The sequence below is a fragment of the Oncorhynchus nerka genome, linkage group LG11, assembly GCF_034236695.1.
Source record: "Oncorhynchus nerka isolate Pitt River linkage group LG11, Oner_Uvic_2.0, whole genome shotgun sequence".
Taxonomy (NCBI): Eukaryota; Metazoa; Chordata; class Actinopteri; order Salmoniformes; family Salmonidae; genus Oncorhynchus; species Oncorhynchus nerka.
In genome coordinates this window covers 8625127-8638382 of record NC_088406.1, presented here as the reverse complement: position 1 = coordinate 8638382, position 13256 = coordinate 8625127, and the positions used below count along the sequence as shown (strand labels likewise).

At 48.9% G+C, this 13256-nt stretch overlaps 1 protein-coding gene across 3 annotated transcripts in view; it reads left to right on the top strand.

Annotated features, from left to right (window-relative positions):
- LOC115123366 (ubiquitin carboxyl-terminal hydrolase 32-like) overlaps nt 1-13256 on the top strand; it is a 190728-nt gene that overhangs the window by 96558 nt on the left and 80914 nt on the right. The window lies entirely within an intron of this gene.

The following is a 13256-nucleotide window of genomic DNA, read 5'->3' as shown; positions in this document are numbered from 1 at the left end:
ATCCCAGGCCCACGTCCCTGCAGGAGGCCTTTTCCCAGGCCCATCCCTGCAGGAGGCCTTTTAATCCCAGGCCCACGTCCCTGCAGGAGGCCTTTTAATCCCAGGCCCACGTCCCTGCAGGAGGCCTTTTAATCCCAGGCCCACGTCCCTGCAGGAGGCCTTTTAATCCCAGGCCCACGTCCCTGCAGGAGGCCTTTTAATCCCAGGCACGGGAGGCCTTTAATCCCAGGCCTTTTAATCCCAGGCCCACGTCCCTGCAGGAGGCCTTTTAATCCCAGGCCCACGTCCCTGCAGGAGGCCTTTAATCCCAGGCCCACGTCCCTGCAGGAGGCCTTTTAATCCCAGGCCCACGTCCCTGCAGGAGGCCTTTTAATCCCAGGCCCACGTCCCTGCAGGAGGCCTTTTAATCCCAGGCCCACGTCCCTGCAGGAGGCCTTTAATCCCAGGCCCACGTCCCTGCAGGAGGCCTTTTAATCCCAGGCCCACGTCCCTGCAGGAGGCCTTTTAATCCCAGGCCCACGTCCCTGCAGGAGGCCTTTAATCCCAGGCCCATCCCTGCAGGAGGCCTTTTAATCCCAGGCCCACGTCCCTGCAGGAGGCCTTTTAATCCCAGGCCCACGTCCCTGCAGGAGGCCTTTTAATCCCAGGCCCACGTCCCTGCAGGAGGCCTTTTAATCCCAGGCCCACGTCCCTGCAGGAGGCCTTTTAATCCCAGGCCCACGTCCCTGCAGGAGGCCTTTAATCCCAGGCCCACGTCCCTGCAGGAGGCCTTTTAATCCCAGGCCCACGTCCCTGCAGGAGGCCTTTTAATCCCAGGCCCACGTCCCTGCAGGAGGCCTTTTAATCCCAGGCCCACGTCCCTGCAGGAGGCCTTTTAATCCCAGGCCCACGTCCCTGCAGGAGGCCTTTTGCCAGGCCGTCATTTGTAAATAAGAATTTATTCTTAACTGACTTGCCTAGTTAAAAGAAGGTAAAATAAAAAATATAATTATGCAAATAACTGCCGGTCTCGTGGTAATTGACCGTTAATTAACAAAAACACATTTAGCATCTGGCTCCCACACACATCCTACAAGCCACTGATGCAGACCTTAGGAACATCTACATTTGTAAAAAGTCTACTAAATCCATGTAATATAGTCTAAACCATCACAATAAATCCATGATTTATTTTAGACCGGTCTAAAGAAACATTATGACATCAAGAAAATGTTTTGTACAGAATATAAACGGCCCTTCTGTGTCATCGGGCCGTGCGCCGTGAGCCGTGAGCCGTGAGCCGTGAGCCGCGCCGTGAGCCGTGAGCCGTGGGCCGCGAGCCGTGAGCGAGCCGTGAGCCGCGGGCCGTGAGCCGCGGGCCGTGAGCCGTGGCCTAAGCTTGTTCTTTTAGCAGACGGCTTAAAAGACCCGTGAAATTAATTTATATAATATATAATTTTTATAGTAAGAAGAATATAATTTAAAATGTATTTTTATTTTTTTCAACTTTAGTTGTGAATGAATAAAACCTTAGAATGTCTTACATATCAAAACATACATGGGCTGCATGATGCGACTATATAGGTTATTGATGATTTGAGGAAGTCGGGGGGAAACAACAACACGCTCTGTTCCTTGCGTCAGGCTGCGCACACGCTGTTCTCAGACAGGGACAGACGGGGACAGAGACAGAGACGGGCTGCGCACACGCTGTTCTCTCATCAAGTGATTATATCACCCATAAGACTATTCTCAATTTAATCATCTCTTTGCTAATTTGTCAAATTTTGTTTTGATTTAGAATGGCAGAGACGGGGACAGAGACGGGGACAGACGGGGACAGAGACAGACGGGGACAGGGACAGAGACTGAGACAGGGACAGACGGGGACAGGGACGGGGACAGAGACGGGGACAGAGACGGGGACAGGGACAGATGGGGGACAGAGACAGACGGGGACAGGGACAGAGACTGAGACAGGGACAGACGGGGACAGGGACAGACGGGGACAGACTGGGACAGGGACAGACGGGGACAGAGACTGGGACAGGAACAGATGGGGGACAGAGACGGGGACAGACGGAGATGGGGACGGGGGACAGAGACGGGGACAGACGGAGATGGGGACAGGGACAGACTGGGACAGGGACAGACGGGGACAGAGACGGGGACAGAGACGGACGGGGACAGGGACGGACGGGGACAGAGACGGAGACAGGGACAGACGGGGACAGAGACGGAGACAGGGACAGACGGGGACAGGGACAGATGGGGGACAGAGACGGGGACAGACGGAGATGGGGACAGGGATAGACTGGGACAGAGACAGACGGAGACGGGGACAGAGACGGACGGGGACAGAGACGGGGACAGGGACCTACGGGGACAGAGACGGAGACAGGGACAGACTGGGACAGAGACTGGGACAGAGACAGACGGAGACAGGGACCGGGACAGACGGGGACAGAGACTGGGACAGAGACGGGGACGGAGACAGGGACAGACAGAGACAGGGACTGGGACAGAGACGGGCTGCGCACACGCTGTTCTCAGACAGGGACAGACGGGGACAGAGACAGGGACAGACGGGGACAGAGACGGGCTGCGCACACGCTGTTCTCAGACAGGGACAGAGACGGGCTGCGCACACGCTGTTCTCAGACAGGGACAGACGGGGACAGAGACGGGCTGCGCACACGCTGTTCTCTCATCAAGTGATCATATCACCCATAAGACTATTCTCAATTTAATCATCTCTTTGCTAATTTGTCAAATTTTGTTTTGATTTAGAATGGCAGAGACGGGGACAGAGACGGGGACAGAGACTGGGACAGGGACAGAGACTGGGACAGAGACGGGGACAGGGACAGACTGGGACAGGGACAGATGGGGACAGACGGAGACTGGGACAGAGACGGAGACAGGGCAGACGGGGACTGGGACAGACGGGGACAGAGACTGGGACAGACGGGGACAGAGACTGAGACAGGGACAGACGGGGACAGGGACAGACGGGGACAGGGACAGATGGGGGACAGACGGGGACGGGGACAGACAGGAACAGACTGGGACAGGGACAGACGGGGACAGAGACGGACGGGGACAGGGACATACGGGGACAGAGACTGGGACAGGTACAAACTGGGACAGAGACGGGGACCGGGACAGACGGGGACCGGGACAGACGGGGACTGGGACAGAGACTGGGACAGAGACTGGGACGGAGACTGGGACGGGGACGGAGACGGGGACGGAGACTGGGACGGAGACAGGGACGGACGGGGACAGAGACTGGGACGGGGACAGAGACTGGGACAGGGACAGACTGGGACAGAGACGGGGACCGGGACAGACGGAGACTGGGACAGAGACTGGGACGGGGACAGAGACGGGGACGGAGACGGGGACTGAGACTGGGACAGAGACTGGGACAGAGACAGGGACAGACGGGGACGGAGACAGGGACAGAGACTGGGACAGAGACGGAGACAGGGACAGACTGGGACAGGAACAGAGGGGATGAAGGCATATCATCTATATGAACTGGAATATCAAATGAGGCCAACTTTCCTGCCATTTCATTTTTCACTCATGTTGGGTAGGGATACTCTGGTTGTTTCCCTGGGTAGAGATACTCTGGTTGTTTCCCTCATGTTGGGTAGGGATACTCTGGTTGTTTCCCTCATGTTGGGTAGGGATACTCTGGTTGTTTCCCTCATGTTGGGTAGGGATACTCTGGTTGTTTCCCTCATGTTGGGTAGGGATACTCTGGTTGTTTCCCTCATGTTGGGTAGGGATACTCCGGTTGTTTCCCTCATGTTGGGTAGGGATACTCTGGTTGTTTCCCTCATGTTGGGTAGAGATACTCTGGTTGTTTCCCTGGGTAGAGATACTCTGGTTGTTTCCCTAGGTAGAGATACTCTGGTTGTTTCCCTGGGTAGAGATACTCTGGTTGTTTCCCTGGGTAGAGATACTCTGGTTGTTTCCCTGGGTAGAGATACTCTGGTTGTTTCCCTCATGTTGGGTAGAGATACTCTGGTTGTTTCCCTCATGTTGGGTAGAGATACTCTGGTTGTTTCCCTGGGTAGAGATACTCTGGTTGTTTCCCTCATGTTGGGTAGGGATACTCTGGTTGTTTCCCTGGGTAGAGATAATCTGGTTGTTTCCCTGGGTAGGGATACTCTGGTTGTTTCCCTCATGTTGGGTAGGGATACTCTGGTTGTTTCCCTCATGTTGGGTAGGGATACTCTGGTTGTTTCCCTGGGTAGAGATACTCTGGTTGTTTCCCTGGGTAGAGATACTCTGGTTGTTTCCCTCATGTTGGGTAGAGATACTCTGGTTGTTTCCCTGGGTAGAGATACTCTGGTTGTTTCCCTGGGTAGGGATACTCTGGTTGTTTCCCTCATGTTGGGTAGAGATACTCTGGTTGTTTCCCTGGGTAGAGATACTCTGGTTGTTTCCCTGGGTAGAGATACTCTGGTTGTTTCCCTCATGTTGGGTAGGGATACTCTGGTTGTTTCCCTCATGTTGGGTAGGGATACTCTGGTTGTTTCCCTGGGTAGAGATACTCTGGTTGTTTCCCTGGGTAGAGATACTCTGGTTGTTTCCCTCATGTTGGGTAGAGATACTCTGGTTGTTTCCCTGGGTAGAGATACTCTGGTTGTTTCCCTGGGTAGGGATACTCTGGTTGTTTCCCTCATGTTGGGTAGAGATACTCTGGTTGTTTCCCTGGGTAGAGATACTCTGGTTGTTTCCTGGGGGGATAGTTGTTTCGTAGAGATACTCTGGTTGTTTCCCTGGGTAGAGATACTCTGGTTGTTTCCCTGGGTAGAGATACTCTGGTTGTTTCCCTGGGTAGAGATACTCTGGTTGTTTCCCTGGGTAGAGATACTCTGGTTGTTTCCCTGGGTAGAGATACTCTGGTTGTTTCCCTGGGTAGAGATACTCTGGTTGTTTCCCTGGGTAGGGATACTCTGGTTGTTTCCCTGGGTAGGGATACTCTGGTTGTTTCCCTGGGTAGGGATACTCTGGTTGTTTCCCTGGGTAGAGATACTCTGGTTGTTTCCCTCATGTTGGGTAGAGATACTCTGGTTGTTTCCCTGGGTAGAGATACTCTGGTTGTTTCCCTCATGTTGGGTAGAGATACTCTGGTTGTTTCCCTGGGTAGGGATACTCTGGTTGTTTCCCTGGGTAGAGATACTCTGGTTGTTTCCCTGGGTAGGGATACTCTGGTTGTTTCCCTCATGTTGGGTAGAGATACTCTGGTTGTTTCCCTGGGTAGAGATACTCTGGTTGTTTCCCTGGGTAGGGATACTCTGGTTGTTTCCCTCATGTTGGGTAGGGATACTCTGGTTGTTTCCCTCATGTTGGGTAGAGATACTCTGGTTGTTTCCCTCATGTTGGGTAGAGATACTCTGGTTGTTTCCCTCATGTTGGGTAGAGATACTCTGGTTGTTTCCCTGGGTAGAGATACTCTGGTTGTTTCCCTGGGTAGAGATACTCTGGTTGTTTCCCTGGGTAGAGATACTCTGGTTGTTTCCCTGGGTAGGGATACTCTGGTTGTTTCCCTCATGTTGGGTAGAGATACTCTGGTTGTTTCCCTGGGTAGAGATACTCTGGTTGTTTCCCTGGGTAGAGATACTCTGGTTGTTTCCCTGGGTAGGGATACTCTGGTTGTTTCCCTCATGTTGGGTAGGGATACTCTGGTTGTTTCCCTGGGTAGAGATACTCTGGTTGTTTCCCTGGGTAGAGATACTCTGGTTGTTTCCCTCATGTTGGGTAGAGATACTCTGGTTGTTTCCCTGGGTAGAGATACTCTGGTTGTTTCCCTGGGTAGGGATACTCTGGTTGTTTCCCTCATGTTGGGTAGAGATACTCTGGTTGTTTCCCTGGGTAGAGATACTCTGGTTGTTTCCCTGGGTAGAGATACTCTGGTTGTTTCCCTCATGTTGGGTAGGGATACTCTGGTTGTTTCCCTCATGTTGGGTAGGGATACTCTGGTTGTTTCCCTGGGTAGAGATACTCTGGTTGTTTCCCTGGGTAGAGATACTCTGGTTGTTTCCCTCATGTTGGGTAGAGATACTCTGGTTGTTTCCCTGGGTAGAGATACTCTGGTTGTTTCCCTGGGTAGGGATACTCTGGTTGTTTCCCTCATGTTGGGTAGAGATACTCTGGTTGTTTCCCTGGGTAGAGATACTCTGGTTGTTTCCCTGGGTAGAGATACTCTGGTTGTTTCCCTGGGTAGAGATACTCTGGTTGTTTCCCTCATGTTGGGTAGAGATACTCTGGTTGTTTCCCTGGGTAGAGATACTCTGGTTGTTTCCCTGGGTAGAGATACTCTGGTTGTTTCCCTGGGTAGGGATACTCTGGTTGTTTCCCTGGGTAGGGATACTCTGGTTGTTTCCCTCATGTTGGGTAGAGATACTGTGGTTGTTTCCCTGGGTAGAGATACTCTGGTTGTTTCCCTCATGTTGGGTAGAGATACTCTGGTTGTTTCCCTCATGTTGGGTAGAGATACTCTGGTTGTTTCCCCTCATGTTGGGTAGAGATACTCTGGTTGTTTCCCTGGGTAGGAATACTCTGGTTGTTTCCCTCGTGTTGGGTAGAGATACTCTGGTTGTTTCCCTGGGTAGGGATACTCTGGTTGTTTCCCTCATGTTGGGTAGAGATACTCTGGTTGTTTCCCTGTTGGGTAGAGATACTCTGGTTGTTTCCCTGGGTAGAGATACTCTGGTTGTTTCCCTGGGTAGGGATACTCTGGTTGTTTCCCTGGGTAGAGATACTCTGGTTGTTTCCCTGGGTAGAGATACTCTGGTTGTTTCCCTCATGTTGGGTAGAGATACTCTGGTTGTTTCCCTGGGTAGAGATACTCTGGTTGTTTCCCTGGGTAGAGATACTCTGGTTGTTTCCCTGGGTAGAGATACTCTGGTTGTTTCCCTGGGTAGAGATACTCTGGTTGTTTCCCTGGGTAGAGATACTCTGGTTGTTTCCCTGGGTAGAGATACTCTGGTTGTTTCCCTGGGTAGAGATACTCTGGTTGTTTCCCTGGGAAGAGATACTCTGGTTGTTTCCCTCATGTTGGGTAGAGATACTCTGGTTGTTTCCCTGGGAAGAGATACTCTGGTTGTTTCCCTCATGTTGGGTAGAGATACTCTGGTTGTTTCCCTGGGTAGGGATACTCTGGTTGTTTCCCTCATGTTGGGTAGAGATACTCTGGTTGTTTCCCTGGGTAGAGATACTCTGGTTGTTTCCCTGGGTAGAGATACTCTGGTTGTTTCCCTGGGTAGAGATACTCTGGTTGTTTCCCTGGGTAGAGATACTCTGGTTGTTTCCCTGGGTAGAGATACTCTGGTTGTTTCCCTCATGTTGGGTAGAGATACTCTGGTTGTTTCCCTGGGTAGAGATACTCTGGTTGTTTCCCTGGGTAGAGATACTCTGGTTGTTTCCCTCATGTTGGGTAGAGATACTCTGGTTGTTTCCCTGGGTAGAGATACTCTGGTTGTTTCCCTGGGTAGGGATACTCTGGTTGTTTCCCTGGGTAGAGATACTCTGGTTGTTTCCCTGGGTAGAGATACTCTGGTTGTTTCCCTCATGTTGGGTAGAGATACTCTGGTTGTTTCCCTCATGTTGGGTAGAGATACTCTGGTTGTTTCCCTGGGTAGAGATACTCTGGTTGTTTCCCTGGGTAGAGATACTCTGGTTGTTTCCCTCATGTTGGGTAGAGATACTCTGGTTGTTTCACTCCACACATCAACCACTGTTTTGAGGAGCGCGCGGCCTCTCGCTGCGCGACAGCTGATATTCCCACCATGGCCTCTCCAAACCCGTTCCTGCAGCTACCCTGTGCTTCAAATTGGGGAAACCCAAGTGAAATCTGTCCGAGGGAACATCGATAGTAACACGTTTTCACAACGAAAACAACATATTTCATTAAACTGTTGCCAGCCCCTCTCTGTGTGCACTGGAGAAAGGGAGGAAGGAAGGGAGGAGAGGGAAGGCAAAGGTAATGTGTTATTTTAATTTTGAAAATATAAAACAAAAAGCCCTATTATACCAGGCTATTCTAAATCAAATACATGTTCACTATAATTGTAGATTAACTGTGTAAGCCGCCCTGCACAATCAATGAACCGACAGCATCGCCTAGGTCTGTGCAGTGCTCTGCCGTACCTAGGTCTGTGCAGTGCTCTGCCGTACCTAGGTCTGTGCAGTGCTCTGCCGTACCTAGGTCTGTGCAGTGCTCTGCCGTACCTAGGCCTGTGCAGTGCTCTGCCGTACCTAGGCCTGTGCAGTGCTCTGCCGTACCTAGGTCTGTGCAGTGCTCTGCCGTACCTAGGTCTGTGCAGTGCTCTGCCGTACCTAGGTCTGTGCAGTGCTCTGCCGTACCTAGGTCTGTGCAGTGCTCTGCCGTACCTAGGTCTGTGCAGTGCTCTGCCGTACCTAGGTCTGTGCAGTGCTCTGCCGTACCTAGGTCTGTGCAGTGCTCTGCCGCACCTAGGCCTGTGCAGTGCTCTGCCGCACCTAGGCCTGTGCAGTGCTCTGCCGTACCTAGGCCTGTGCAGTGCTCTACCTAGGTCTGTGCAGTGCTCTGCCGTACCTAGGCCTGTGCAGTGCTCTGCCGCACCTAGGCCTGTGCAGTGCTCTGCCGCACCTAGGCCTGTGCAGTGCTCTGCCGTACCTAGGTCTGTGCAGTGCTCTGCCGTACCTAGGCCTGTGCAGTGCTCTGCCGTACCTAGGTCTGTGCAGTGCTCTGCCGTACCTAGGTCTGTGCAGTGCTCTGCCGTACCTAGGTCTGTGCAGTGCTCTGCCGTACCTAGGTCTGTGCAGTGCTCTGCCGCACCTAGGTCTGTGCAGTGCTCTGCCGCACCTAGGTCTGTGCAGTGCTCTGCCGTACCTAGGTCTGTGCAGTGCTCTGCCGTACCTAGGTCTGTGCAGTGCTCTGCCGTACCTAGGCCTGTGCAGTGCTCTGCCGTACCTAGGCCTGTGCAGTGCTCTGCCGTACCTAGGCCTGTGCAGTGCTCTGCCGTACCTAGGCCTGTGCAGTGCTCTGCCGTACCTAGGCCTGTGCAGTGCTCTGCCGCACCTAGGCCTGTGCAGTGCTCTGCCGTGCCCTAGGCCTGTGCAGTGCTCTGCCGTACCTAGGCCTGTGGTGCTCTGCAGTGCCTCAGTGCTCGCCGCACCTAGGCCTGTGCAGTGCTCTGCCGTACCTAGGCCTGTGCAGTGCTCTGCCGTACCTAGGCCTGTGCAGTGCTCTGCCGTACCTAGGCCTGTGCAGTGCTCTGCCGTACCTAGGCCTGTGCAGTGCTCTGCCGTACCTAGGCCTGTGCAGTGCTCTGCCGTACCTAGGCCTGTGCAGTGCTCTGCCGTACCTAATATGCGTTGTATAACGACACAGTCATTATTTTAAGTCACGGTTTCTATCGGACTAATTACACATGTTGTTGTGTTACAGCCTGAATTAAAAATGGATTTGATATATATATATATATATATATTTTTTTTTTTTTTCTCCCAGCCTCACACAATTCCTCATAATGGCAAAGTGAAAACATGTGTTTTTAAAAACACAGAAATATCACATTTACATAAGTATACACACCCCTGGGTCACAACCTTTTAACAGTGATTACAGTGTTTCTGGGTGAGTCTCTTAAGAGCTTTCTACACCTAGATTGTGCAACGTTTGCCCATTTATTATTTTCTAAATTCTTCAAGCTCTGTCAAATTGGTTGTTGATCATTGCTAGAGAGACATTTTCAGGCCTTGACATAGATTTTCAAGTAGATTTCAGTCAAAACTCAGCCACTCAGGAACATTCACTGTCTTCTTGATAAGCATAAAATGTAGAATTGGGTTTGTGTTTTGTCCTACTAAAAGGTGAATTAATCTCCCAGTGTCTGGTAGAAAGCAGACTGAACCAGGTTTTCCTCTAGGATTTTGCCTGTCCTTACCTCCATTCTGTTTCTTTATTATCCTGAAAAACTCCCCAGTCCTTAACAATTACAAGCATACCCATAACATGATGCAGCCACCACTATGCTTGATCATATGGAGAGTGGGACTCCGTAATGTGTTTTATTGGATATGACCAAACATAACACTTTGTATTTAGGGCGAAAATGTCATTATTTACCACATTCTTTGCAGTATTACTTTCGTGTCTTGTTGCAAACAAGATCCAAGTTTTTAAATAGTTGTATTCTGGTTAAGGTTTCCATCTTTTCACTTTGTCAATTATTGTGGAGTCACAACAATGTTGATCCATCCTCAGTTTTCTCCTATCGCAGCCATTGAACTCTGTTTTAATGTTACCTTTGGCCTGATTGGGTGATACCCAGTCACTTTGTAGTATTGATACACCATCCAAAGTGTAATTAATAACTTCAACATTGTATTTATACCCATCTAGAAATTGGAAAACCTTCCTGGTCTTTGACTGTGGGACCTTTTTAAAATGATCTGTATGTGAGGGGGTAGTTAATGATCTGTATGTGAGGGGGTAGTTATAGATCTGTATGTGAGGGGGTAGTTATAGATCTATATGTGAGGGGGTAGTTATAGATCTGTATGTGAGGGGGTAGTTAATGATCTGTATGTGAGGGGGTAGTTATAGATCTGTATGTGAGTGGGTAGTTATAGATCTATATGTGAGGGGGTAGTTAATGATCTGTATGTGAGGCAGTAGTTAATGATCTGTATGTGAGGGGGTAGTTATAGATCTGTATGTGAGGGGGTAGTTATAGATCTGTATGTGAGGGGTAGTTATAGATCTGTATGTGAGGGGTAGTTATAGATCTGTATGTGAGGGGTAGTTAATGATCTGTATGTGAGGGGGTAGTTATAGATCTGTATGTGAGTGGGTAGTTATACATCTATATGTGAGGGGGTAGTTAATGATCTGTATGTGAGGGGTAGTTAATGATCTGTATGTGAGGGGGTAGTTATAGATCTATATGTGAGGGGGTAGTTATAGATCTGTATGTGAGGGGTAGTTATAGATCTGTATGTGAGGGGTAGTTATAGATCTGTATGTGAGGGGGTAGTTATAGATCTGTATGTGAGGGGTAGTTATAGATCTATATGTGAGGGGGTAGTTAATGATCTGTATGTGAGGGGGTAGTTAATGATCTGTATGTGAGGGGGTAGTTATAGATCTGTATGTGAGGGGGTAGTTATAGATCTGTATGTGAGGGGTAGTTATAGATCTGTATGTGAGGGGGTAGTTATAGATCTGTATGTGAGTGGGTAGTTAATGATCTGTATGTGAGGGGTAGTTAATGATCTGTATGTGAGGGGGTAGTTATAGATCTGTATGTGAGGGGGTAGTTATAGATCTATATGTGAGGGGTAGTTATAGATCTGTATGTGAGGGGTAGTTATAGATCTGTATGTGAGGGGTAGTTATAGATCTGTATGTGAGGGGTAGTTACAGATCTATAGACTACCCCTCACATACAGATCTATATGTGAGGGGTAGTTATAGATCTATATGTGAGGGGTAGTTAATGATCTGTATGTGAGGGGGTAGTTATAGATCTGTATGTGAGGGGTAGTTATAGATCTGTATGTGAGGGGTAGTTAATGATCTGTATGTGAGGGGGTAGTTATAGATCTATATGTGAGGGGGTAGTTAATAGATCTAGTTAATGATCTGTATGTGAGGGGTAGTTATAGATCTGTATGTGAGGGGTAGTTATAGATCTGTATGTGAGGGGGTAGTTATAGATCTATATGTGAGGGGGTAGTTAATGATCTGTATGTGAGGGGTAGTTATAGATCTGTATGTGAGGGGTAGTTATAGATCTGTATGTGATCTGGGGGGGGGTAGTTAATGATCTGTATGTGAGGGGGTAGTTAATGATCTATATGTGAGGGGTAGTTAATGATCTATATGTGAGGGGGTAGATTAATGATCTATATGTGAGGGGTAGTTATAGATCTGTATGTGAGGGGGTAGTTAATGATCTGTATGTGAGGGGGTAGTTAATGATCTGTATGTGAGGGGTAGTTATAGATCTGTATGTGAGGGGGTAGTTAATGATCTATATGTGAGGGGGTAGTTAATGATCTGTATGTGAGGGGGTAGTTAATGATCTGTATGTGAGGGGGTAGTTAATGATCTATATGTGAGGGGGTAGTTATAGATCTATATGTGAGGGGTAGTTAATGATCTGTATGTGAGGGGTAGTTATAGATCTGTATGTGAGGGGGTAGTTATAGATCTGTATGTGAGGGGGTAGTTATAGATCTGTATGTGAGGGGGTTAATGATAGTTAGTTACGATCTGTATGTGAGGGGGTAGTTATAGATCTGTATGTGAGGGGTAGTTATAGATCTGTATGTGAGGGGTAGTTATAGATCTATATGTGAGGGGTAGGTATAGATCTGTATGTGAGGGGTAGTTATAGATATGTATGTGAGGGGGTAGTTATAGATCTGTATGTGAGGGGGTAGTTATAGATCTGTATGTGAGGGGTAGTTAGTTATAGATCTGTATGTGAGGGGGTAGTTAATGATCTGTATGTGAGGGGGTAGTTATAGATCTGTATGTGAGGGGTAGTTAATGATCTGTATGTGAGGGGGTAGTTATAGATCTGTATGTGAGGGGGTAGTTATAGATCTGTATGTGAGGGGTAGTTATAGATCTGTATGTGAGGGGGTAGTTATAGATCTGTATGTGAGGGGTAGTTATAGATCTGTATGTGAGGGGTAGTTATAGATCTGTATGTGAGGGGGTAGTTATAGATCTGTATGTGAGGGGGTAGTTATAGATCTGTATGTGAGGGGTAGTTATAGATCTGTATGTGAGGGGGTAGTTATAGATCTGTATGTGAGGGGTAGTTATAGATCTGTATGTGAGGGGTAGTTATAGATCTGTATGTGAGGGGTAGTTAATGATCTGTAGGGGGTAGTTAAGATCTATATGGGGGGGTAGTTAATGATCTGTATGTGAGGGGTAGTTAATGATCTGTATGTGAGGGGGTAGTTATAGATCTGTAGGGGGTAGTTAATGATCTGTATGTGAGGGGTAGTTAATGATCTATATGTGAGGGGTAGTTATAGATCTGTATGTGAGGGGGTAGTTAATGATCTGTATGTGAGGGGTAGTTAATGATCTGTATGTGAGGGGGTAGTTATAGATCTGTATGTGAGGGGTAGTTAATGATCTGTATGTGAGGGGGTAGTTATAGATCTGTATGTGAGGGGGTAGTTAATCTGATCTGTTATGATCTGAGGGGTAGTTAATGATCTGTATGTGAGGGGTAGTTAATGATCTA